Source organism: Canis lupus, chromosome 17, assembly GCF_003254725.2.
Source record: "Canis lupus dingo isolate Sandy chromosome 17, ASM325472v2, whole genome shotgun sequence".
Classification (NCBI taxonomy): Eukaryota; Metazoa; Chordata; class Mammalia; order Carnivora; family Canidae; genus Canis; species Canis lupus.
In genome coordinates, this window is record NC_064259.1 from 33,407,496 (window position 1) to 33,434,906 (window position 27,411).

The 27,411-nt window shown below is 38.0% G+C and overlaps 1 long non-coding RNA gene across 3 annotated transcripts in view; it reads right to left on the reverse strand.

Annotated features, from left to right (window-relative positions):
* LOC118351201 (uncharacterized) overlaps nt 1–27,411 on the reverse strand; it is a 185,855-nt gene that overhangs the window by 35,641 nt on the left and 122,803 nt on the right. For all 3 annotated transcript variants that reach the window (XR_007402929.1, XR_007402928.1, XR_007402927.1), the window contains exon 3: nt 7,696–7,741. This is a non-coding gene — a long non-coding RNA (uncharacterized LOC118351201). The remainder of the gene's footprint in view (nt 1–7,695; nt 7,742–27,411) is intronic.

Consider the following 27,411-nt stretch of genomic DNA (forward strand, 5'->3'; position numbering starts at 1 on the left):
CCTTAATGGGGGACTAGCGCTGAACTCTTGAGAATGTCTTTACAAGAGTGGCTGAAGGATGAGTCATGAAACTTTAATCACTATCCATGCATATATCCACCTTCTAATGGGCGTAGCCTCAATCCCCCACCTGACCCCTCTGTTGATGGTTTCCATATCACACTTCATTATGGAATAACCAGCTTCCCTAACTGTATCGGATTGGATTGGATATCAGGGGATTAGAAACCCACTCATCTTTGACATGTTTTCGGAGAAAGCTGCCAATAGGCATGCATACGGATGATAAGCCAATCTCGTCATTTCTCTAAAGTATACAAGTAGTTCCTTGAACTCAGATTGTTTTTCTCAGTAATGTCTATCAATTTGTCTCCTTCTCTCTGTAGCCCATGGCATATCAGTGTTAAATGTGGATGCTATGGCATGTTTCCTTGTATCTTTATACTCAACCTCCATTAAAAACAAGGGCTTTAGAATCATAATTTCCTGGGTTCCAATATCAGCTCTACTGCTTACTCTTTGTGTCACTACAAGCAAGGTAAAGCCTTCCAAAGTCAGTTCTCTTGTCCTACAATCTGGGGTTGATATCCATATAGAGTTATTAGGGAAATTATATGAAATAGCATATAAACGGTACTAACTAGGATATGCCTGGTATATTGGAAGCACTCAATATGTTTATACAGCTATTATTCTTACACATATGCAAAGTATCATGGAGGTACTAAGAAGGAGCATCTTCTACAGATTCTATTGGGGGCATGCTGTAACTAGGGAGGCTTTTTGAAAAGGTAACATTTAGCTACATGTTACTGGTTGAAGAATAGTGAGCCAAGCAGGAGAAAGGAATGTCAGAGAAGACAGACTCTGCTCATTCATTTATTCACTAATCTTAAGTATTTATTAACCATCCTCTCTATGCCAGGCCCTATTCTAGGGATGGGTTGGGGAGATGGGTACAGCAGTGAGCAAGACAGACAAAACCCACATTCTACTGGTGAAGATAAACAGTAAATAAATAAATGCACACTCTAATGGCAGATGCTGGGAAGCATTAGAAAAATAGAAGTTAAAAAGATAGGATAATGGAAAGAAAGGGCTATTTTAGATAGTGTGGTTAGGAATGACTTCTCTCATGAGGCAACATTTAAACAGAAGCAAAAATGAGGAATCAGTAAAGTTTTGAGGTAAGATATAACATGAGGAGAAAAAAAAAAGTTTAGAATTTCAGGACACCACGATAATTCAGTGTTGCTGGACTGTGAAAGGAATCTAGGGCAGGTATAGGTATCAGCTATGCTAAACTAATTGATCTTTACCCTGTGCTGACCAGGAGCCACTGAATGGTTTTAAGTAAAGGAATGGGACCAATCTACTTGTGCTTTAGGAAGACTACTCTAGAAATGGTGTGCAGCATAGATCTGAGACAAGTCAAACTGGCGATGATGGGAAGGAGCCTCTTTGGAGGCTAGAGAAGAGATAAAGAATTTAAAAGTTATTTAGAGGTAAAACAAGGAGGAGTAGGGATAGATGGATTAGCTCAGCATATCAGGTTCCTAGCTCTGAGAACCAGTATTTGGGTTGAGATCTGGCAATTCCCAAGGAAGAGAACTGGGAGAAGATATAGGTGCTAGGAGCTCATTCTAGGTCTGACCGACAGGAGGAAAACAACACAGGGGTCCAACAGTAATAAGTATACCATAAGTCTGCAAGTCAAGGAAAATTGAATTCCAAACCCTGCCAGAAGACAAATCTAAACTATTAATATGAGGCTTGCTCTCTAGCTCTGTCCAGGACTGGAATAAATCTGAGTTTCTTTCTAAGGACTGTAATTTGATTTTGTTTACATGGAATGAGAAAGGAACAGGTGGAAAGAAACCAGAAAAAACAGAAAATGACAAAGCTTCCTTTGGGACCTTTGAAAGTACATCCCTTAATTGGCATCTAATTTTTATATGCACCATGACTTCATCTTGTCATTTACCTTGGTGATCCAATGATAGGTTTTATATTCTTCCCCAAGATGTTCTCCAACTTTTTCCCTGACAACACACTAGTGGAAAGAAGGTGGGCTCTGGGGCTCAAAGACCTGACTTCCAATCCTGGTTATGCCATTAGTCAGTCACATGACCTAGAAGCCAAGCCACTCCTCCTGTCCACATCCCTGTTTCTTCACTAGGAAAATAAAAGACTCAGAGTGACTTCTGAGGATTAATTAAGGTAATGAAAATGACAGTACCTGGCACAGAGCCTGGCACACAGTAGGTGCTCTATGATTGTTACCTCGATTTAGCTCAAGCGTAGGATGCATGTGGAACAGGGGAGGGGTGAGAGATGAGGAAGGATTGCAAAAAATGTATTATGTCAAACTAAGGCATTAGTGAGGAGTCATCTAAGAATTTTAAGAAGGAAAGAAACAGATTTTCTTGCATAGGCCAAGCTAGAGCAAGGAAATCAGTTAAGAAATATAATAATCCTAGTAAGAAATAATGAATTCAGGCAGTACAGTGGTAACAAGACTGAAAAGAAAGGTCAATTTCTTTAGCTATTTAGGAAGATGATTAATTAGCAGTGGAAGTGAGGGAGAAAGAGTCTAGGAGATTCCCCATTTCTGGCCTGAAGTACTGAATCCAGGGTCCTATTTAAAAGACAAGAAACACAGGAGGAGTAGCAAGTATAAAAAGGAAGATAAGGAAATCACTTGCTGGGCATTCAGTCACTGAATGATTCCTATCATTCAACAAATATTTGTGGAATGCCTACGATATAAAAGCATGGAGCATACAGCAATGAACATATGGAGATGGTCCCTCCCTTCATGGAGCTTACATTGTAGTGAAGAGTGAACTACATAAAAAGAATTCAAGGAAAGAAATCCAGGGAGAGAGAATAGCATATGTGAAAGTCTTGAGGATGAAAGAAAAATGTCACCTTCAAGGATGTAAGGGAGTCTCAGGCTCAAGTAAGGAAAGTGAGGCACACAATCAGGATGGAGGCATTTTCTAGATCGCATAGGTCCTAGCAGACCATTTTAAGGAGGTGAGCTTTATCTTTATAGTTTGTGAAACCACTGATGAACTTTGAACAGTAAACTGAGATATGGTCAAATTCACATTTGGAAATTTCACTCTTACTGCAGTGTAGAGATCACTAAAAGTTCTGAAAAGCCCACCTGCCACAGCACATCCAGATATCGGAAATAATGGAAGCATACATTTAATGCATTTCTAGGCTAACAGGAAAGAAAGAGAAATCCCCAAATCTCATGAAAAATAACAATGTGCTGAAATCAATGGTAGGCAAACTCTGTAGCCAGCGCTGCCCTGGGAATAAATGTTATTAACATACAACTAGACCTCTGGGGACTAATGGCAGAGTAAGAGAACAGGAGCTTAAACCTTGTGTCCATTGAAAATCCCCTGAAACCTTGGGTCCAGACTGCAAATTTGTGATTATCTTTTCTACCAGATGGAAATTATTTGCATCTCTATCAAGTAATGTTTTTATATTGCCAATTTTTAACAAATAAACATGAAAGGGGGGCATTATGTTTAAAAGATCTACACTCAGTGAAAAAGTGAGCTAGAAGAAAAATCCACATGCTTTCAAAGGAAAAGATAAGGATACCTATTTATCCCAGCTGCAGGAAAAACCATGACTCTAAAAATTTAGATTCCACATGCATCAAAGATTTACTTCATTGATTAATAAGGGAGCCAGCAGGATGGACCCAGGTGGAATATGATTGCTATGTTAGGTTAATATCTTATAAGGCAATAGAACTGTAACTCTGGGGTTATCTTTTCTCCCATACAGAAATTAGCACCTCTACCAAATAACTCTCTTTATATCTTTTCTACAATCATATAAAACATACATATAATTTTCTACTAATAAACATGTAACTTCATGGAGTCTGAACTCTAATTAATAGTAAGTCAAACAAAGGTATGTTCCCCTAGAGCTACACTGTCCAATGTAGGAGCCACTACCCACACGTGGCTATATAAATTTAAACTTAAATTAACTGAAATTAAATAAAATTTGAAAGTAAAATTAAAATTCAGTCCCTCAGTTGCATTCATCACATTTCAAGTGTTTAATAGCCATGGGTGGCTAATGGTTTCTACATGGCACACCGCAGGTTTTAGACATTCCTCTCACCACAGAAAGTTCTGAGCCAGGCTGCCCTGGAGAACTAAATGATCCTGGGGTAGGCTTTGTTGACAATGTTCCAATATGACACTGAAAGGACATATAGACATCCTTTTATCTTATTTTCAAGTTTTGGATAATTTTTCTTAACAGCGGAAATATTAATAATGACAATTATATAGACCCTGAGAATTTGTCATCTTGTATTTGTTTCTGCTTTATTTCAGGCCTCGGTTTCACACCGCTCTCACTGTAAGTGATACCCTAACTGAGAAATTAAAGAGACCCCAGGTTGGTAGTACATGGCAGGGTCTACCAATATAATTCTTTTTGGAATTTTATTTTTAAACACCTTTAATGAGGTATTATTAACATACAAAAAGCTGTACCTATTTCTGTATATATATAATTTGGTGAGTTTGGGGGAAAGCATATACTCATGAAAACATCACCACAATCTATTCCATAAACATATCTATCAGCTCTCAAAGTTTCCCTCCACTTTATTTATTGTTGTTATTTTTGTGTGTATGACAAGAACACTGAACATAAGATCTTAGCAAATTTTAAAGTACACAATTTTTTTAAGGATACAATACAGTACTGTTATCTCACTGGAAAGTTTCATATGCACCATCTTATTTTATCCTCTTGTCCAAGGACATGGTGAAAATCTCCTAATAAAGTTCTTGTGCCACTCTTTCAGCATACATTATGTTACCTGAAAATTTATTGATATGAATTTTTTCCATAAAGTTTCCAGGAAGCACAAGGGCTTCTGGGCAACATATAAAATTAATGATAATACCTAGCATTTGTTACATGATTTATAGTTTATAAAATGCTTTTAGGAACAAGAGATAGAGCTATTCTCTCTTCTGGGAAAGTTTGCTTATCTAGTATCAACTCTTTAGAGAAGTCACACGTGGCCTCCTCTACCTGTTGCCTCCCAGAAGAACTGCCCAATGAATGACCAAGTCAACAATACCTCTATCTCTTGGATTTCTTGTACATATTAGCCATTCTATCTCTTCTTTTTAAAGGTCATTTACTTTTCCATGTGCATCTCTCTCTACTCCAGTAGGAAAAGAAATAGATGTGAATTCTCTTTCCGTAACTTGTAAGTTATGTGACTCTATGCAAGCTACTGACCCTCAGTTTCTTAACCTGGAAAACTGGGAATAGCAACATCTACCTCAAAATTGCTCTGAGGACCAAATAACATAAAGATTTGGTTATTCTCACACGGATTTGTATTATGTTGTTTGCCCTCCTTAACTTCCTCGGCTTACCCGTTATCCAAAAACAGAAAAGCCCTCCCATGGGTTTACCCTTTTAGATTTAGGCATATTATTCTTCAGTTTACATACAAAGTTGTTGCTTTTGAGAATTTTTAAATCACTATTTTGATATCTTTCTTGTTATTGGTACCTAATATTATTATTAATATTATAGTTGTAGAACATGATCTGTATGATAGGCATTCTTTGGAATATATTAAGACTTAACTTTGGACTAAATGTGTGTTTAGTATTTCTACACACTTCATTTGCACTTAGAGAGAATATGATAAATGTTTTTCTACTTACCTCTTTCAGAAGAAGTCTATTAATCACCTACTAGGACTACGAACTTTTATCAATTACAATTGTATTCCTGTCAGTTTTTGGTTCTTGTATTTATATATTTTACAACTATGTTATGAAGTACACCGCACCTGAATTATTATTCAGTGTATTGGCTATACTGCTATATTGGTATAGCCTCCTGGTAAACATTCCCTATTATCCACAATTATCCCTTTCATTCCTAATATTGTTCTATGAGTTAGAATCTTATTTAGTTTGACATTAATATTGTTATACCAGGATTCTTTCAGTTCTGATTTGTCTGATATGTGCTTTTCCCATCTCTTTACTGTCAGGTTTTAGCTATGTCTCTTAAAAAAGAAAAAAAATCTTCCTTTCAATCTGAGATTTTTGTCTTTCAGCAGTCAAATTGAATCTATTTACACTCATTATTATTATTGATATTCTTACCTTTATTTATTTCATCTCATTTTGCCTTCTCCACAATTTGAATTGGATCTCAAGCACAAGGAATTGAGTTAATCACATTTTTCATTTTACCACAAATTATCACTAGTTGTACACAATTTTTTATTTTTGTCCCATTTCCCTCCTTCATATATCACCCTTCTCATGTGATTAGAACACAATTTTAATAAGCCTAACATGAGGGGCACCTGGATGGCTCAGTCATTTAAGCGTCTACCTTTGGCTCAGGCCATGATCCCAGGGTGCTGGGATCGAGCCACACATTGGGCTCCAAGCTTAGTGGGAATCTGCTTCTCCCTCTTCCTTTGCCCCTCCCTCTGCTTATTCTCTCATTCTCACTCTCATTCAAATAAATAAATAAAATCTTTTTAAAAAATAAGCCTAATGTGATTATTAAATATGTAGCTGTGTTTTGAATAGGTATTTTTTTTCAGTTTACATAAATAGCATTTATACTAACTTTCATTCTGTTTCTTGCATGTTTCACTCAACATTGTTTTTAAGACTTATCTATGTGGCCATGTGTACGTCTAGTTTTTTTATCCTAAATAGTATGTATTATCTCATAATATACAACCATTACATCTTACTTAGCCATTCAAGATTGGGGACCCCAAGTGTCCTTCACTTTCTGCTTCTACAAACAACATGCAAATAACATTTTTATGTGTGGCTTCTAAACTAGAGTAAGAACTTCTCTGAGGATTGGCATTACCGGGTAATACAAAATTTGCATGTGTAATTTTACTAAAAACTGACTGTGAATTATTTTCCAGAATGGCTGGAAACTTTGAACTTGTACCACTAGTACTCGAGAGTTTCTGTCTCTCCACATGCTTGTTAATTGTATGTTAGCCATCTGTTTGGTTTTTACAATTTGATTGATATAAGCTAATATCTTACTGTTATCTTCTCTTATAATTATCTGATAATTAGTGACTTTGAGCATTCTTTCTTCCTCCTAAACAATATAGACTCCAATCTTCCTTGGCTCCAGACCCTCATTTTCCATGATATTACTGTAGAATATTTTGCTTCCACTTTAACAGCCACTCAAATCAATTTTATTTTTATTATCAGTGTTTATTCAAATTTACCAATATTCTCAGTAATATCTTACCTCACCACTACTTTTTATTCTAATTCCTTCCTTCCTCCCTCTTGAAGTACACTCTTTTTTAAGTTCTGAGAGCAAAGGTCTTTAAGTGTTCTGTTTTTGTTAACCTGGAAATGTTTATATTTTATCTTCACTCCTGAATTATAGTTTAGCTTGGTATATAATTCTAAGTCAACAAATTTTCTTTCAAAACCTTCAAACTATTATTCCATTTTCCTATGCAGTACACTGTTAATGAGACATCCATCAGCAAGAAATTAGCCTTTTCTCTCTGGTTGCTTTTATGGTTTTGTCTATGCCTTAAATGATTCTGTGGTGTTTGCCACAGGATGTCTATATGTAAATGTATTTCAGATTCTTTATAACCTGAGTAGTGCTTCTTGAAAGTGCAGATTGATAGATTTCTTCAGTTCTGTAAAAAAAAAAAAAAAAAAAAAAAAAAATATATATATATATATATATATATATATATATATATATAAAACCATTACATCTTACTTAGCCATTCATTCCATATATATCAGGAATTATACCTTAAGTCATTAAAAAAGCTCTCTTTTTATTTTCACTATTAGATTTAGGCTGGGCCTTCTCATTCTCTCCTCCAGGTTTCTTAGCCATTTTTCCATACTTTCTATTTTTTTTATCAGCACATGAGGTGACTTCCTCAAATCCATCTTCCACTTCATTAATTATCTCTTTGTTGTACCTAATATGCTATTTAAGGCATGTGTTAAATTTATAATCTTAAAGAATTATTTATTTATTTTAAGAGAGAGCAAGAGAGAATGAGTAGGGGAAGAGCCAAAGGCAGAGGGAAAGAGAATCTCAAGAAGACTCCCTGCTGAGCACAGAGCCTGAAATAGGGCTCAATCTCATGACCCTGAGATCATGACCTGAGCTGAAATCAAGAGCTGGATGCTTAATTGACAGAGCCACCCAAATTCCTCTGAAATTTATAATTTTAGTAACTATTTTTTTATTTCTAGAAGTTCCACTTGACTTGTTTCAAATCTACATGTTCTTTTTCTATACCATCAGTTCATTTACTTTGGTTTTTATTCCTTCATTAAGCTTTATAAGCTCTTTAAATACACTTACTGTATAAAATCTTTCAGATCGTTCTCCTTCCTCTATTTAATGGAATACTAATTCTCCTATATCTTGCATCGGTTAATTTTCTCTCGTGATGCATAATTTTCTCACATAATTTATGATTTTCATTATGAGATCATTTTCAGTGAGGGTAGTATTTTCTAAGATGTCTCAAGGGCTCTGATTTATGGAATTATCCATAAAGAGTGGTTTAACATTTGCTACTCTGAGGACTTCAAAAGTATCAGAACCAGTTTTATTAATAATTTAATAAAACTCTAATTCTAATACTAAATAGTAAAATAAGTAAAATTGGGGGCTTTTATTTCTTTTTTAAAAAAAAGATTTTATTTATTTATTCATGAGAGACACAGAGAGGGAGAGAGATCGAGAGAGAGAGAGAGAGGCAGAGACACAGGCAGAGGGAGAAGCAGGCTCCGTGCAGGGAGCCCAACATGGGTCTCCATCCCGGGTCTCCAGGATCACGCCCTGGGCTGAAGGCAGCGCTAAACCGCTGAGCCACCCAGGTTGCCCGCTTTGATTTCTTAAAACTGATTTTTTACCTCACATTCCCTGGCACCCAGAAAACTTCCCTGCTTCTTCCTTAGTTTCCCCCAGTCTCCTTTCCCGGTAGCTTTATGCAAGAGCCCCCTCAAACTCTCTGCAGCCTAAGTCTATATTTCCTGCCCCTCTGTGGCTCTTGCTTTGAGTTCTCTCTTTATTTTGCACTTAATTATTTCATTTTTTTAAGCTCAGCATTCATTATTATGTTGTTGTTGCTGTTATTGTTATCTAGTATGTATCTTATTTGTAGCATTAGGGATACCAGTCTATAGCAGTTTGATCCACTTTGTTGCTAGAGTTTCCATTTGGGTGCCCTGTTATATGCAGGGGTTCAGGTTCTTTCCTAATTCTCTTGTCCTCTTAGTTCTCAAACCTAGTCTTGACTTGAAATACCTCACTCACTCATTCTCAGCATTTACTCATCCAATTTAAAGGTATGCCTGGAGAAAAGCAAAGCCAAGTAGTCCAGGTGTTCTTTGAATTCTTCAATCTGAATTTCTATGTAATTTCTATGTAATTTCTAAACTTGAAGTTTTTCCATTCCTTTAAGAAACTAATGTCAAAAAAAAAAAAAGAAACTAATGTCATACAAAGATACTGACTGCACTTTTTTTATGCAGAAATATATCTTCCTTGGCTCACCCAGTAATACTTTCATTAGGTCTTATATACAATTATTGGATATTTCTATTTCTCTTTCATGAGGTTGCCTGCCTAATTAAGAGCACTTCAAGACCCAGAACGCAGGTGATGTGCTTTACAGAGGGCCCAATTAAACGACTGTTTTTGCTATTTCATTACAAACACCATCAGAAATAAAAATGAGGATCTAATCTTACATGTAAAGGAAGTTCTGCTGTTTTCAATATTCCTCTAATGTATGATTACCTTTGGTGAATAGAAGATAATTTCTCATGCAAATAATTTACAATAGTCCCCTCTTACCTGTAAGAGATACATTCCAAGACTCCTAGTGGATGTCTGAAACCACAGATAGTACTGAACACTATATATACTATATTTTTTCCTATACCTACATGTCTATGATAAAATTTAATTCTAAAATTAGATACAGGGCAGCCCCAGTGGCCCAGGGTTTAGCACCGCCTTCAGCTCAGGGTGTGATCCTGGAGACCCAGGATTGAGTCCCACGTTGGGTTCCCTGTATGGAGCCTGCTTCTCTCTCTGCCTGTGTCACTGCCTCTCTCTCTCTCTCTGTGTATCTCTCATGAATAAATACATTTTTTAAAAATCTTAATTAAAAAAAAAAAGGAATGTCAAGTGCTACTCAGTAAAACTTACTACTACCAACAAAGATTTCTAACAGCAGCCCTGGGCCTATGCTTTGTCCCAACTAATGTAGAAAAGGGACTAAATTCAAAGGCATAGTCAGATTTTCTGTGGGGCAAGGACAGAAAAAGAAGAATATTGGATAGGTCTCTATTCCTCCACTCTGCTCCGTTTCCTCTCTCTGTTCCATCCCTTCCATCCCTATATGCTCTCTCTTCTCTTCTGTGACCACTGGTCTACTCATAGTGATCGGAAAAATTAAAGATGGAATGACTTTTTGGCTCTCTACATGTCCCTCATTTACAAACTTTTAATGTTTACAAAGAAAAAGCAGATTCTTTAACTAAACACAGCAGAAATTATACTGCTCCAATAAAACCCCATCATTTAATTATTCAACCTTTATGATCTTTCCAGAATAGTAGCTCTTCATATATATTTTCTAGTGGCAAAGAAATTCTCACTGTTGATTTAGCAGGTGAAAAGGATGACAGCTATTATAAATAACAGAGAAATCTCATATCCTGGATCAACATACAAGATAATAGAAACTCCTCGTTTGAGCAACATGCCAGAATTCAACATCCAAATGATTTTTTATCTCCTTCAAAGCAGTCAGCTCAGAATGTATCCTCACTTACTCTCACAGGCATTGCTGCCCTTGCTCAGAACATTCTGGAGCCTCTCAAGGGGTGCCTGGGTGATTCAGTCGGTTAAGTGGCCAACTGTTGATTTCAGCTCAGGTCATGATCTCGGGGTCTTGGGATAGAGCCCTGCCTTGTGTCTGGCTCCCCGCTCAGTGGAGAATCTGCTTGAGGATTTTTCCCTCTCCTTCTGCCCACCCCAATCCCCACTCCCACCCCTTGCTTGCACACACTTGCACACTTTCTCTCTCAAATAAATAAATCTTTAAAAAATAAAATTCCGGAGCCTCTCTTTCAAAACTGTCTTGAGGGCTTGGTACATGTCGCTTTGAAAAGCCTCTGTGGCAGGAAATCAGCTCATGGTAGAGTTGCTCTTATTTCATTTTGTTTTCAAGATATAAACATTATTTTAAGCCAACTGAAATAGGTTTTCAAGTTGAATACTATAGTTGGGTTTGCTCAAATACTAGGTAGCAAGACTGTGGAGTAATGGGAGTAGTTTCCTGGTGTACCTTATAAACTGATCCTAAAGCTATGATGAATTTCAAAATTAGTTGAGAAAACAACAGTTTCATAACAACAAAAACATATTCTTTCATAGCAACCCCTCTGAAGGACAATACTCCTCTCTTTTAACAGCTTAAGTAGTGTTGTGTTTCTTGTGTGAAACTGCTTTTTATTTATGACTCATATATTCATTCTCTTTAAAAATATTTAGGGATTTGTTGACAATATCTTTATGTTCAAGTTGTATCAAGTCTTTTTTTTAAGACTTGTTTTCAAAATATGCTTGGACACTATTCAAAGGTAAAGGTTTTCTGGGGGAAATGCTAGGATGTAATTGTCAGAGTTTCATTCACTTCAGAGTAGGCTTTCTTGGTCACATAAAGCCTGCAAACGTGTGCAAAGTTCCCTTTCTTGTGGCACAGGGAGGGAGTGAAATAAAAGAGATGCTGTGGATTTGGAATTAAGGAGTGTCACTTCTAGTCTTGGCTGATTTTTTGGGTAAGTGACTTAACAAATATTGGTCCATTTTTCCATCAGTGATGCTTATCAGCCTCTGAGAATTGGAGGAATTAAGTAAAGTCACTTTTGAAGGCCCTATGGAATGAAGTTGTAGCAGAAGAAAGATCCCTAGAGCTCTGAATGGGGAAATCCAAAAATACTGTTGTAAACTGGTCATTAGAGTTTAGCTCCCTTTTAGCCTCTGACCCATTCACTGCACTCCTGGCCTTGCAGAAAATGCTGACATGCTGGATGAGCACAAGTGTTGTGGAGCACCTGACTCAAAAATCAGAAGCAAAAAGCTTTTCTGGAATCATGATTATAATCAGTGACCATAGTAAACATGACCACAATAGACACCAGCTACTAAGTAAAGAGGGAAAGTATACATATGACATAGTACATAGCTTAATTTATCTACATATGCATTTTTTTAAAACTGGAAAGATATATATATATCATATACATGATATATATATATATATATATATATATATATATATATACCACAAGCAAAAGAGGCCATCTGTGAGATGAATTTTTTTCTTCCTTTTTTGCTTATCTGTATTTTCTAATTTTTCTAAAATGAACACAGAGGAATATGAATAACCTCAATTCTCATAAAAATAAAACAGTCACTGTAAGTAGGATCACTGTACAGAAGGGACACCAGAACACAGGTCTGTTAACACCATGTACACTCCTTAAGGGACTGCACAAATCCAAGAAAACTATGGATTTTCTTGCTTAGCAAAATTTCAAATTGGTCCATTGTCCATATAAAAACTGATTAAAAGTTTCATCCATTACACTGAATTCAAAGTCATTTCTCTCTGTACAACCACAAAAACAATGCAAACAAAACACTCAGGCTGCACTGCTCTCATCATTTATATCTGTCCATGCTAATTAAAAGTAGGGTTTTTTCCATTGTTTTATACTCAGAAAAATGAAAGTTGTTTGTTCTCTTTGTACTACCAAGAAGTAGCATGCATACGAAGGTTGCCAACCTTAAAATAAGGTGCACTTTAATCTTAGAAACTGGAACTATATTTAATTTCTAATTTTTCCATCTTTATTGTCATTCTTCAATACCAAAATGTTCTTTGGAGAGCACATAGAATGAAAGACCACATCCATTCAATAACTTACGGAAGAGGATGACTCTCAATGAGCTTTTGGAAAGAGCACAGTGGAAGAGAAACACTTTTGAGTGAATTACTATGAAAAAATTGTAGTACATGAGAACCGTTTGACAGTTTTTGACTAAAAAATTATAAGGTATCCATGTTATTTCTCTAGGTATTCATTTTCTTCAAATTAGACATTGGTTCAAATACTCTTTTTAAAAGGCATTGCTTGTAGGTATGCTTTTTCTTGGGGGGGTAGGGGCGGGAACCACTGAAGTATAGTCTGGCATTATCATTGGCTAAATGGTGTCCATTAGCTTTGCATTCAGAATTTAATGAAAAGGATTTTAGAAAAATTTCAAATCAGCATGGTGAGTGAGGAGGTGGGAGGGTGGGTAGAGGATGGGGTGGATAAATGATGCATGCTGCTTCTGGATACTATTTTAGCAGATTTTCCAAAAGAAGTTATTTTAGTTCATTCTTAGCTTTCAAGTCATCATTTGGAAAATATATGTTGCCTTTGAATGGAACACAGAATTTCAGAGTAATATAAAACTCTTATTAGAGCAAAACAAAAAATCTTGGTTTCTGCGAATATCACATATTTATAAAACTGGTGTTTTTAAGCCACTAAGTCCAGGAGATCTTGCCCAGGATCACTGTGGTGGCAGAATTTTGCCCCCATGATCTTTGCTCCCTGGTCTTGCTCCTGTGAATCATTGTTACATAATTACATGGCAGATGTATTTAAGGTACCTAATCAGTTGACCCTAAACTAGGAAGATTATCCTGGAGTGTTCAATGAGCCTAAGCTAATCAAATGAGCCCTTAAAAAGAACAATCTCCTCTGGACGGTAGCAGAAGTACTTAATGATTCAAAGAATGAAAAGGACTCGACAGGTCCTTCTTTATTTAAAAATGAAAGGGGCCTGTGTTTAGTAAATAAGAGTCTTAGTCCTACAATGGCAACTGAATTGAACTAAATTCAGCCAACATCCTGAATTACCTTAGAAGTAGAATCTTTCCCAGAGCCTACATATAAAAGCATAGCCAAAATCTTGATTTCAGTCTTTTGAGTTCCTGAGTAGAGGATGCTTCTAAGCCACACTTTACATAAACTTCTGACCCACAGAACTATGAGATAATAAATGGGTGCTATTTTAAATTGTTATTTATAGGAATCTGCCACAGCATCAGTAGACAAGGAACATGGTCACATAGTGAACAAGGGGTCAAGTCAGTCACATGGGTAAGCCCTAGGTTGTCTGATTCTCAATTCCACACTCTTAGACAACATACCACACTGTAACCACCCTGCCTGCCAGGTGAGTCAGCACACACCACCATCCCCATCACTGCCCACAGGTGCCTCTTTCAGCCAGGGCTACTTCCCCCTCTTATGTTGCCAAGGGCATCAGTGTCTCATACTTGAGGCAGAGCCACATGCTTATGAGCCTCCACACACTGCCTCTAACTACCATGGCAGTCCCAGTGCCATGGATGTTGAACTGTACCAACAGTGCCTTTAGGGGATAGCTTCCATTGCATCTGGGAGAGTATTCTGGACTCTCCTCTGCACCCCAAAACTGGGCATTGTAGCTTCTCCAGGTTAGGCAATATTTTGGTCTGTGTAACATAGGAGAAAGAATACGGGCTCTGACATCCTACTGCAAGGATTCAAATCTGGACTCCATCTCTTATAGCTATGTGACTTGGGCAAGTTGCTTAACATCTCTGAACCTGTGTTCCCATCCATAAAAGGGAGCTAAAAACTGCTCTGCCTCAAAGACTGTGGGGAGCTTTAAATGAAATATTCATATAATGCTTAGTGTAGTTTCTGACATACAATAAACACAGAACTATGTTACTTTATTATCTTCTTTCTGCCACTCATTAGGAATTATGCTCTGCTGTCTGTTCCTACCTATTCAATTAGCTCACCCAGTGAAAATACACATCTTCTTATTACTTTAGAATGTGTTTCACCTGTCCTTGGATTCAATGATATCCAACCTCACTAGGCTTTAAGAAACACCTAAAGTATTTATTAAAAGTACAAATTCACAGGTGTTTGTCTCCAAAGCTTCTATTTCAGGAAGACTTAGGTAGGAAGTCAGGAAAGCTCCATAAATGTACATTTTTATCAAGGACCTCAGATAATTATGAACTGTCCTAGTTAGCAAGTAGGATCTATGTAATCCTGGGTGATTGTAGTTACTGATACTGGTTGTGGGGGGGAAACCACGTGCCAGAATATCCAAGAAAGATAGGAACCTTCTCGTGCCACCATGGTCACTGTCACAGGATACCAAGATCTCACAAGGAAAAGATATGAGCATCCTCCAGCTAATGGTAAAGTTGCAATAGCAAATGCATTGGGCCTTTAAGAAAGTGTTCTCTCCACCTCATTCTCTGTCATTCAACATAGCTGGCTAAAAACAATCTTTTAAAAAGATGTACAAAACTGGAGGTACTACAATCCCAGATTTCAAGATATACTACAAAGCTGTAGTAATCAAAACAGTACAGTACTGTCATAAAAACAGACACATAGATTAATAGAACACAATAGCCCAGGAATAAATCCATGATTTAGGTCAATTAATTTATGACAAAGGAAGCAAAAATATGCAATGGGGAAAAGACATTATCTTCAACAAATGGTGTTGTACAGCTACATGCAAAAGAATGAAACTGGACCACTTTCCTATACCATACACAAAAATAAACTCAAAATGAATTAGCGATGTAAATGTGAGACCTGAAATCATAAAATTCCTGGAAGGAAACATACGCAGGAATCTCTGCTATCAACTGTAGAAACATTTCTCTAGATATGTCTCCTGAAGCAACAGAAACAAAGGCAAAATTCAACTGTTGAGACCATACCAAAATAAAAAGCTTTTGCATCCTGGGGAGCCTGGGTGGCTCAGCTAGTTAAGCATCTGCCTTTGGCTCAGGTCATAATCCCACATCAAATCCCACATTGAGCCCCGCATCAAGCCCTGCATCAGGCACCCTGCTCAGTGGGAAATTTGCTTCTTCCTCGCCCTCTGCCCTTCCCCCTGCTTGTGCCCATACTCTGTCTCTCTCTCAAATAAATAAAATCCTAAAAAAAAAATTTTAAAAAAGCTTTTGCACAGTGAAGGAAACGATCAACAAAAAGGCAATCTACCAAATGGAAAAGGACATTTGCAAATGACATATCCAATAAGAGGTTAGTATTTAAAATATATAAGGAATTCATACAACTCAACACCAAAAAAATAATCCAATTAAAAATGGGCAGAGGACCTGAATAGACATTTTTTTCAAAGAAGACATACAGATGACCAACAGACACATGAAAAGATGCTCAACATGACTCATCATCAGGGAAATGCAAATCAAAACCACAATAAGAGGGGCACCTGGTGGCTTAGTAGTTGAGCATCTACCTTCAGCTCAGGTCATAATCCCGGGATTCTGGGATTGAGCCCCACATCACACTGAACCCACATCAGGTTCCCCACAGGCAGCCTGCTTCTCCCTCTGCCTATGTCTCTGCCTCTCTCTTATTTATTCTCATGAATAAATAAATAAAATCTTAAAAAAAATAAAATAAAATAAAAATAAAAAAAATAAATAAATAAATAAAATCTTTTTAAAAAGCCACCATGAGATATCACCTTACATCTGTCAGAATGGCTAAAATCAAAAATAGAAGAAACAACCAGTATTGATGAGGATATGGAGAAAAAGGAACCCTTATGCTGTTGGTAGGAATGCAAGCTGATGCAGCCATTATGGAGAACAGTATAGAGTTTCCTCAAAAAATTAAAAATAGAATTATTGTATGACCCAGTAATTCTGCTATTGGATACTTACCCAAAGAAAATGAAAACACTAATTAGAAAAAGCATATGCCCCCTCTGTTTGTTGCAGCATTATTTATAATAGCCAAGATAGGGAGGCAACTCAAGTGTCCATCAAAACATGAATGGATAAAAAAAAGATACGGCATATATCCATATATACAATGGAATACTGGCCATAAAAAATAATGAAATCTTGCCATTTGCAATAACATGGATGAATCTAGAAGGTATAATGCTAAGTGAAATAAACCAGAGGGAGGCAAATACCATGATTTCACACATATGTGGAATTTAAGAAACAAAACCAAGAAAAAGACAAACAAACAAAAACAGACTCTTAAATATAGAGAACAAACTGGTAGTTGCCAAAGGAGAGGCGAGTGGGAGACATGAAATAGGTGAAGGTGATTAAGAGCAACACTTACCATGAGGAGCACTGAGTAATGTATAGAATTGTTGAATCATTATGTTGTACACTTGAAACTAATATAAAACTATATGTTTTATATTAGCACCAGCTGTGCTAACAATGCCTGGCATGAAGTAATAATCAATGACTGATGGTTTCTGTAAATCTTGACCAAATGTGTATGACTTAGTGACTGACAGGCTCAAGATACTGCTTTACCTATCTGCCATGGCATTTGCTGGCTGCATGAGGTTCATAAAAACCTTATAGGCAGTATACATTTTGCAAGTGACCCCAAAAGTTGTTGATAAAGGTAGAATTATGTGAAGCTAATTAACCTGAAGCCCTAGCAAGGTGTTCACATGTCATATATACAGATTTTTTTTTAAGATTTATTTATTTATTTTAGAAAGAGAGAGAGAGAGAGAGAGAGAGAGCATGAGCAGGAGGGGCAGAAGAAGACGCAGAGAGAATTTCAAGCAGACTTCCCATTGAGTGGGGAGCCCCATGCAGGGCTCCATCCCAGGACCCTGAGATCATGACCTGAGCCAAAATCAAAAGCCAGTTGCTTAACCAACTAAACCACCCAGGTACCCCTCACATGTCATATATTTTTATAAAATTTGCAAGTTAAGGCATTTTTTTGCTCATTTCTTCATGGGTTCCCAAAATTTTATAAACTTCAGCTTTCATAAAACCTGGACTGGCCACCATAGCTTCTCAAAGCGGGGCTCAGAAGTGCTAACAGCACAGGGAAACAGGATGTTTGAAATAGCCATACCTTCCTGGCAGTCTAGAGCCCTCGACAGTTATGAATTCTGCTGCAAGTGAGTTAAGAAACTGCAATCCCTGCCTCAGGCCTGGCTGACGCCCTCTCCTCTTCTCTCCACACCTGGCCAAGAGTGCAGAGATCCTCTCCCTTACCTGGTATCAACAGCTACAAGGAGCCAAGGAAAACCCTCTGCAGCCCTGCAAATCACTTAGGCCCCTTTTCATTTACTCCAGGGCTAGGAGTTTCTCACTCCTAGACCATTCCACATGTGCCAATTCCATTTTGGCCCCAACCTGCGGGTCCCCCACTCCATCCCCAACTCAGGACCATGCTACCTAGCCATAAACAGCAAGGTGGCAATAAAAAATGGGGATGCCTCATGCACAAGCAGTGCTTTACAAACACTCTGTGATTTAATTTGAAATATTTGCTTTATGTAATTTGTAGATTTTAGCTATTGGACTAAGATCATTCACCAAAATAGATTATAATTTACTGCTGTTTCTCTGGTTTTTTTATTACTGCATAATTAAAACCTACTGTTAGCTAGCACTGTGGGGAAATGTTGGTGCTATGCAGTATGCATTTTAATTGTCTGCATAACCACCATCCCTTCTTCCAGCAATCCTGCTTCTCTGCAGTGTGTGTGCATAATTCTCAGATTCCATTAGGTGCCTGTAATCCACAGTCTTTCAGTAAAGCTATGCTCTGGTTCTCCAATGCTCAGCCCAACAAATGCTTCAGAGTGAAGGATGTCTAAGTGAGGGTGCATGGGCAAGGGGAAGTGGGGCATAAGTAAGCAGGATGTCTGGAGGAGGCTTGGCATAGAGCATGGGTTTTGAGCTGTATTCCCTACAGCCAACATGGTAGATGTCTTGGATGCAAAGATGGGAAGAGATGGAGCACTCAAGTGGGCAAACAGAATGAAAGAGGACTTCAGATTCTTTTTTTTTTTCAGTACTGTTGACACACAATGTCACATTAGTTTCTCGTATACAAGATAGTAATTCAACTTTTCTATACTTCATGCTATATGAACCACAAGTGTAGGTACAATCTGTGACCAGATATTGCCACTGGCTATATTCCTTATGCTGTGCCTTTTGAATAAAAGTCCTCCCATGAAGAGGAGTTCAGATGCTTAATAAATAATAAAACTCCACCCATTCTATAGGGTCTTTTTTTTTTTAATTTTTATTTATTCATGATAGGCACACAGTGAGAGAGAGAGAGAGAGGCAGAGACACAGGCAGAGGGAGAAGCAGGCTCCATGCACCGGGAGCCTGACGTGGGATTCGATCCCGGATCTCCAGGATCGCGCCCTGGGCCAAAGGTAGGCGCCAAACCGCTGCGCCACCCAGGGATCCCCTATAGGGTCTTTTAGTCAACAAACACATATCTACTCTGTGACAGTCACTGTACTTGGCACTGGGGGTGTAACAAATAATACATAGCTCTTGTCCTTGGTAAGCTCACATTCTAGTGTGAAAAGGAAAATATTCATATAAACAACTGCATTGCATCACTATAGGTTTTACTAGAGATATGAGGAACTATTTGAGGTAACAAAAAGAACATGGTCTTTGGAATCAGGGAGACCAGGATTCAAATCCCACTCTGCAATATATTCAGCTCTATCACCTTTGGAAAACCTACTCCATTCTCTAATGAATGTGATGTCCTGAGAGTAAAAAAAACACTACCCTAGAGTGCTGAGAGGCTCCAGGGCTGCAAGGAGGCTAGCAAAGTGTCCTGCTCCCCTCTGTTTTTCCCAGTTCCAATCCCTCATGGGGGGCAGGAGAGTGTCCTGTGACAAAGATTAGAAATGACAAATGGCAGGTACCAGGTACAGTGATAGCACATCACAGGCATTTGACAAATGGCAATGGTCATTGCTGACAACTCTTTGGGCAACACCATTTCTTTATGTACCTGGACTATTTAAGTAAGCACAGGATTCCACTCTTGTCCCCCTGAGCCTCCTGATGGAGTCCCAGGAGAGCTCGTTCTCTCGCTTAAAGATTAACCCATAAGGGTACAGTGCTCCCACATCTGCGATACAAATAGAAAAGTTTTGCCATCAGGTAATATTATGACCAAATGCAGAAAAAAAAAAAAGTTTAACTTCCAGGACTATACTAAAAATGTCTGCAATCATGAAGTGGTCAAGTTGAGTTTTTAAGTAGAGTAATATTGGTACTAAATAGCCATGTCCCACCTTACTCTTGAGAGGGCTTAGCCAGGGTTTCTATTGATACTCTGAAGAGTATCTATTGAAACCTCTGATACCTTGAAGAACAGAAGGAAGATCTTGTTCAGGACTTAGAAGAAAAGAACAAAAAATGTTAGGAGAAGGATAAGGAAAGGTAGGTTGAAAGGACAGAAGAGGCCACACAGGGATCCCTGGGTGCCTCAGTGGTTTAGCACCTGCCTTTGGCCCAGGGCGTGATCCTGGAGTCCCAGGATCGAGTCCCACGTCAGGCTCTCTGCATGGAGCCTGCTTCTCCCTCCGTCTGTGTCTCTGGCCCACACTCCCCACCCTGTCTCTCTCTCTCTCTATGTCTATCATGAATAAATAAATAAAATCTTTTTTTAAAAAAAAAAAAAAAAAAAAAGAGGCCACACAGTGACATGTAAAGAGCTTGATCTCTGAAGTCAGTGTAAATTCACACCCAGTGAGCATTCCTTTCCTCAGCAGCCCTGGCTTTGAACAGGTCCCCTGGCCTCTTTAGACCTCGGGTGAAAAATGAACATAAATTGCCTTGGTTGTCATAAGAATCAGATTATGTAAAACATGTCTGGCATAAATGGGAAAAGCACCTAGTAGTCAATGTTCATAGCCTCCATTTATCTGTATTTGCTCATCCAAGTATTTAGTACTTCCTTCTTTCCTTCCATCTATTTACCTGTAAGAGAGGAGTAACAGTAGTGTCTACCACACAGGGTTGTAATGAGGGTTAAATGAGTTAGTTAATATATCAATATTATATCAATATCAAGTTGGTACTTGATAACTACTACATAAGGATTTGCTACTTCATTATTATTACTTTGCCCAATTGGGGAAGTCAAAGAAGGATTCCTAGGAAGTGACATTTGATCTGAGATAGTCAAAGATTAGTAGTGCTATCTACATGAAACAAAAGAGAGAAGAGCAGAGGTGGGTGACTACAGATGAGAAGAATAGGAGCAAATCCAAGGAATGAAAAGCAGGTCACTAAGGGTGCAGTTGAGAAATGAAATCAGACCAGGCAAGACTTCGTAAGTAAAGTGTTATCTTCAACCTAAAGGCAATTGGAGCCTGTGGGAAGACCACCACTCTACCTTCAAAGTCAAGGAGAGACCTTGAAGGGACTGAGTGAATGCATGTATGCCAGCTGAAGGTTTACTGTAGAAATCCAGAAGAAATTAGGATAAATGGACAAGAGGAGTGAAATACAGATGATGAGACACGGCACAGATCTGAGAGATGTTTTAAAGGTAAGACTGACAAAACCCGGTGACGTGGCAGGAGGTAGAGAGATGGAGAAGCATGATGTAGGTCCTTGTAGGAACAGCATGAAATGCAAAGGCTGATAGGATGCCATCTACATAACAATGAATGTAAGTAATCAGAGGACAAGGAATCTGGGTGCTCTTCTCTTGCAGAAGTCACATGACCTGTGTATCTCATACTCTCATAATAGCTCTACCAAAAGGGAAGACAACTGATCATCCAAAGGTCATTCCTATTTGGCTGTGGGATGCAGTGATGTGAGGACAGTGTATATTTAACCTGCTCTTTTTAGCCCAGACAGTCCTCCAAGTCAGATCCCTCCCAGCAGCTTGAGACCAGCAAGGGCAGAAAGGATAACGTTCCATCTAGATGGCCTACAGAAGCAAAGAGTTAACTAAGCAAAGGGCATTAGAATAAAACCCTGTTCTCCCTGGTGTACAAAGAATCCAGGTAAATCGTTATAGGAACAGTCAATAGATTTTGAACATCATTATTATTTCTAGCTATCCTTGACAGAGCACTTACAGGGTGCCACACATTTCATTCTAACATCTTCACACGGCACCTACAGACAGGAAGAAAGATTCAGAGAATACCTGAGTCACACACCCACTGGGTGTAAGAACAGGGACACAGATGCAAGTCTGCATGACTCTGAGACCAATCTTTTTTTAACCCAAGTGAATCTCTTTGAGCAAACTACTTCAGCATTGTCCCCCACCCCCCTTCCATGCCCAACAGGCATGTCCAGGTGGTTAAACACATTTAAGGTAAAGTCCTTGGCCACACAATAAAACAAAACTAATTGGCCTCTGCAGAGATCAAAACCACGACCTTGTCCTCATTTGATCATTATGCCAGTGGAGTGCTCAAGGCAAACACTCGCCATCAAATGGCTATCAAGCGTTTCATTTCCTTCATATTGTGTAGGTTGCTCATTTATTTAAAAAGCTCAGCTTTTCAAAATAAGCCACTGGATAGAAGAGAGACAAGTGGTGTTTCTACAAATTATCAAATGGAAAGATTTTTACAGAATTTGCCAGACTTAAAAGGTAAGAGGTAGGGGACTGGAAGCCTACGTTCCGGGATATGCAGAACCAGCGCCCACCATTGCCTTGCTACGTGCTCACACTGCCACCTGCTGGACAAGGCACGCATTTCCCCTTTCCCTAAAAGTCCACCTGGAGACCTGCACCGCCCGTCAAGCAGATTACTCACACTTTATAACCTCCTTTTCGCATTTTAAGGTGTCATCCTCAAGAGGAATTTTTCTTGTCAGGCCAAAAAATTCTTTTCAGACTGATTAACAAAGAGATACAGGTGGGAATCCATGCATGTGTTAGTGGTGAAGAGCTAGGAGTACAAGAGAACGTTCCAGGGACAGGGGAGGGCAGTCGGGGGAGGCCCTGTGGGCTTGTAATAGCAGCCAGGAGAACCTACTGCACCAGAATCCATTTGTCTAATTTTCAGAGCCCTCAAGGCTTTATTGCCACTCTCTAATGACAAAACCTCTCCAAATCCCTTTTAAATACAATGAGGCCCATTCCTCCCTGCATATTTTTCTTTTCCTACAAGCACAGCTTGTGTATCTAAGGGCAGTGTGGGCTTCCAGCTTCAGAACATAGTGCTATTATTTTACGAGACCACAGGCAGCAGTCTTTCTTTTTAAAAGAATTTCAATTTTCCCCTTTCATTCACTCACAGCATGAAAATAAATCACTGTGCTCAAGCATTTTAAAAATTAAAGGCTTAGATAGCACATGCTGATCAAAAGCTGATCTTCAAATACCTATTTCCATCAGCTATTACTTTTTTTAAGTTTTCTTTCTCATTTTTCTTTTATTTACTTCATGTGGCATTAAAGAGATGCAGCAGACTGAAATGGGTGTCTCTCATTGCAAACTCGATAGAATGCTAAACCCCACTCCTTCTAGATAAGTTTGGAACAGAAAGATTAGAGAGGATTGGAGGTAAAAGTCAGAGACCTGTCTATTGACTTTTCTTTCTTATGTGTAAGGTTCAACAACTCAATAAGAAATAAAGTACAACCATGCTCTGAATTCACTTTCCAAAGGAAGATATTCAAAGACTGGCTTGTCCAGATTTCTAGAACTTCTTGGTAATAGAAGAGGACCTGGAGTCTCCCAGCCAGTTTTCAGGTTTTCTGCATTATTCACTGAACCCCATTGCATTTTCTTATTTAATGTGCAGAATTGAAACCATATAGCCAGTCCCATTCCAAGAAGTCTTGCTTCAAGCATAGACTTGAGTGTCAATAACTCCCAACTCTATGTCTTCAGTTCCAAACATCACCTGAGGTTTAGACCCATTTCTCTAAATGCTCACTAAATATTTCACTCTAGATGTCCAACAGTACCCTAAACTCATTGTGTCTAATCTCAAATCTTGGTCACCCTGGCCCCATCTCTCAAACCTACTCTTTCCTCATGTAATCATCCCAGTTAATGGTAAAACTATCCACTCGATTATGTAAACCCAAACCCCAAAGGTCACCTGATACTCCCACCTTCCATGTATGGTTGATCACAAAGTCCTATTATATCAGCCACCAGCAAAAGTATTTTTCTCTTCTCTCTAGCTATATCGACACTGCCTTTTCCCTTGGGCTGTTGAAAAAAACCTCGCAACAATCTACCTTTCCCCATGCTTAATGCTCTCCTTTTCATCCTTCACATTGAAAAATACATAAGATCACATCCTTGACATCACAATAATAATACATAAAAGGAAAAATTGATAAATTAGACTGCATTAAAATTAAAAACTTTTGCTCTGAAAAAAGATCCTGTTTAAGAGGGTAAAAAGATAAACTATAGACGAAGAAACTATTCACAATCACATATCTAACAAAGGACTTGTATCTAGAACATATAAAGAATTCTCAAAAAATTCTCAAAACTTAATATTAGAAAAACAGTCAATTCAAAAATGGTCAAAAGACATTCATAGGGATCCCTGGGTGGCGCAGTGGTTTGGCGCCTGCCTTTGGCCCCGGGCGTGATCCTGAAGACCCAGGATCGAGTCCCGAGTCGGGCTCCCTGCATGGAGCCTGCTTCTCCCTCTGCCTGTGTCTCTGCCTCTCTCTCTCTCTCTGTGTGACTATTATAAATAAAAAAAAAAAAAAGACATTCATAGACACTGTACAAATGAATATACAGATAGCAAATAAGCACATAAAAAAGTGTTCAACATCATTAAATTAACCATTAGAAAAATGCAAATTAAGCCTACAATAACATATAACTACAGCTATCAGAATGGCTAAAATAAAAAACAGCGATAACACCAAATTCAGGGGAGGAGGTGGAGAATCACTGGTGAGAATGTAAAATGGTAGAGCCATTCTGGAACATAGTTTAACATTTCCTTTTAAAACTAAAAATGGACTTACACCATACAATCCAGTGATTGCACTCTTAGTCATATATTCCAGAGAAATGAAAACTTATTTTCACACAGAAATTCATATACATATACAAATGTTATAGCAGTTTCACTTGTAATAGCCATAAACTACCTAAATGCCCTTTAGTGGGTGAATGGTTAAACAAACTGTAGTATAGATATCCCATAGAATATTACTCAGCAAAAAAAAAAAAAAAGAAGAAGAATATTACTCAGCAATAAAAAGGAATGAACTATTGATACGAGCAACATCTCAGATGAACCTCAAGGAAATTACGTTAATTGAAAAATGCCAATGCCAAAAGGCTTTATTTTGCATGATTTCATTTATGTGACATTTATGAAATAATATAATTATAGAAAGGAAGAATAAATCAGTGGTTGCCAGGGGTTAGGAAGGTGTGAGGGAGGAGATGCAGGAGGCTATAAAAGGCTAGCATGAGACAGTCTTACAGTAATTATACAGTTAAGAATCTTGATTATAATAATGGTTATATTTGATACACATGTAATAAAACTGCATAGAACTACATACACATGCAAATGAGATAATGAGTGCTTATATTAACTGGTAAATCTGAATAAGCATAGTATACCAATGTCAATTTCCCAGTTTTCATATTAAACTCTAGTCATACCAGGTGTTCACATTAAGAGGCTATGTAAAGGATGCATGCCACCTACCTATACATTTCGTTACATCTTCTTGTGAGTCTATAGTTATTTCAGAATAAAGGTTTATATAATTGATTATGTCACTCCCTTCTGAAGTTATTTCTAGCTCTCATTATTCATAGAATAAAACACATTAATCTCTGCTTAACATAAAATCCTCCATTCCAACTTCATTACCTATTAAGTGTTATGGTTAATTACAGCTTTGCTGTCTTTCATCTCCTTATTGGGTATGCTAAACCATTTTTTAGACATTCACTTTTACTTCTAAGATTATAGAAAATGTATGCATGCAATCAGAAACTTCTCAAATTCTTTAGACATTCTAAACACATTCCATGGCCATTTAGTAAATCTTTTCTAAAAGATTAAATAACCAAATAAATCCATCAAATAACCATCCGTTCTGGATACTACAGGCTTTATGCAATTTCTCTAAAGAGAAAGGAAAGATGGGATACTGTGGTAAAAGCAATAGATGACTGAGAATTATTACAGCACAGAAAGCATGGAAAATGTTAAAGGAGTCCACAAACTTAGAAAATACCTTTCATTGGTGATGTTGCTAATTACACAAACACAGTGTGTTAATTTCCCAGGGCTATAGTAACAAAGTATCACAAACTGGCTTAAATGATGACAGAGATTTATTGTCTCTCAGTTCTGGAGGCTGAAAGTCTAGAATCAAGGTGTTGTCATAGTTGGTTCCTCTTGTGGGTTGTGAGGAAGAATCTGTTCCATGGCCCTCCTCCAGCTTCTGCCAATTCTCTCACAATCCCTGGCATTCCTTGGCTTATAGAAGCATCACCTTAATCTCTACCTTCATCTCAATAGGACATTCGCCCCATATACATATCTGTGTCCAAATTTCCCCTCTTCCTAAGGACATCAGTCCTACTGGATTAGGGGCCCAGCCTCCTCCAGTAAGACCTTATTTTAACTAATGACATCATCAAGAACCCTATTTCCAAATAAAGTCACATGCTGAAGGATTAGGGGCTAGGATGCTGATATGTAAATTTGGGGGGAAACAACCCCACGCATAACACCCAGGTAGGATTAGTAACCATAAAAACTGTGCTCCTTCTTCCATTTAAATGAACAGACAGCCTATGTGTCAATTATGTGCCTGGGATCAGAGGGCACAGAAAATTTGATGTGGACACTGACTGGAGTGACTACTGTGAAGATTCTTATGCTCATCAAATAAGACATTTAATAACCACATGAGAGTGTTTGGCACTCCGTTAGCACATATTTGATGGCTTATCAAGTAAGCAGGTTGGATTATTCTACAATCAAACTGTTAATCACATGATCCTCATATTTCAGTGAAGGAGTGCCTAGGGGCTCAGTTGGTTAAGCGTCTGACTCTTTGTTTCAGCTCAGGTCATAATCTCAGGGTTCCTGAGATCAAGACCTGAGTTGGGTTCTGTGCTCAGCACAGAGTCTGATTGTCTCTCTCCCTCTCCCTGTACTCTTCCCCCAACCCTCTCAAATAAATAAATAAATAAAATCTTTTTTTAAAAATCATATTGCAGTGTATTTAGTTGACTCTCCTTGTGAGCCGGTCTCGAGTCATCAATTATCTATAAAATTCTGAGGAAAAAAATTCTTATTGGAAACAAACCATAGTTGGTGAATTATTCATTTATTTGTTATGAGTCAAATAGCTTAATCAAGGTATTGTAACCAATTGTGACAAGACACTGTGAGTAG